This window comes from Galeopterus variegatus, unplaced genomic scaffold (genome assembly GCF_000696425.1).
Source record: "Galeopterus variegatus unplaced genomic scaffold, G_variegatus-3.0.2 Scaffold10730, whole genome shotgun sequence".
NCBI lineage: Eukaryota > Metazoa > Chordata > Mammalia > Dermoptera > Cynocephalidae > Galeopterus > Galeopterus variegatus.
This window is the reverse complement of record NW_007736841.1, coordinates 23,454-24,379: the sequence shown is the minus strand read 5'-3', so window position 1 is coordinate 24,379 and position 926 is coordinate 23,454.

Genomic DNA, 926 nt, shown 5'->3' with positions numbered 1-926 from the left:
CTTAAATGTAAGTCTTTCATCCATTTGAGTTGACTTGGGGATATGGCAAAAGACATAGGTCTAGATTCATTCCTCTAATTGTGGATGTCCAGTTTTTCCATCACTACTTATTGAACATGCAGTCTTTTCCCCAATATATGCTCCTGTTGCCCTTATCAAACATCAGTTGGCTGTAACTACATGGGTCAATTTCTGGGTTCTCTATTCTGTTCCATTGGTCTGAGTATCTGTATTTATGTCAGTACCATGCTTTGGTTACTATAGCTTTTAAGTAAAATTTGAAGTCATGTAGTGTTATCATCTGACTTTACTTATTTTGCTTAAAATCACTTTGGCTATTTGGGGTCTTTTATTGTTCATATAAATGTTAGGATTTTTTTTTTTTTCTGTGAAGAATGCCATTGGTATTTTGATTGGAATTGCACTGAATCTGTAGATCACTTTGTGTAGTATGGATATTTTCACCATGTTAATTCTTTTATTCTAAGATCATGGAATGTTTTTCCATCTTCTTGTGTGCTCTTTAATTTCTTTCAGCAGTGATTAGTAGTTCTCATTGTAGAGATCTTCCACCTCCTCGGTTAAATTTATTCCTAGGTATTTTATTTTATTTTATTTTTTCATAACTATTGTAAATGGGCTTGTTTCTTGATTTCTGTTTTCTGATGGCCCATTATTGGAGTATAAAAATGCTACTGACTTTTTGTGTTGATTTTGCAACCTACAACATTACTGAAATTGTTAAATAGCTTTAAGAGTTTTTTGGTAGAATGGCTAGTTTTTTCTATGTATAGGATGATGCCATCTGCAAAAATATACAAGGGAACTGAATAGGCATTTCTCATAGAAATAGCCAACAGACACGTGAAAAATGCTCAACATCCTTAAGCATCAAGGAAATGCAAATCAAAACCACTCCAGTTAGA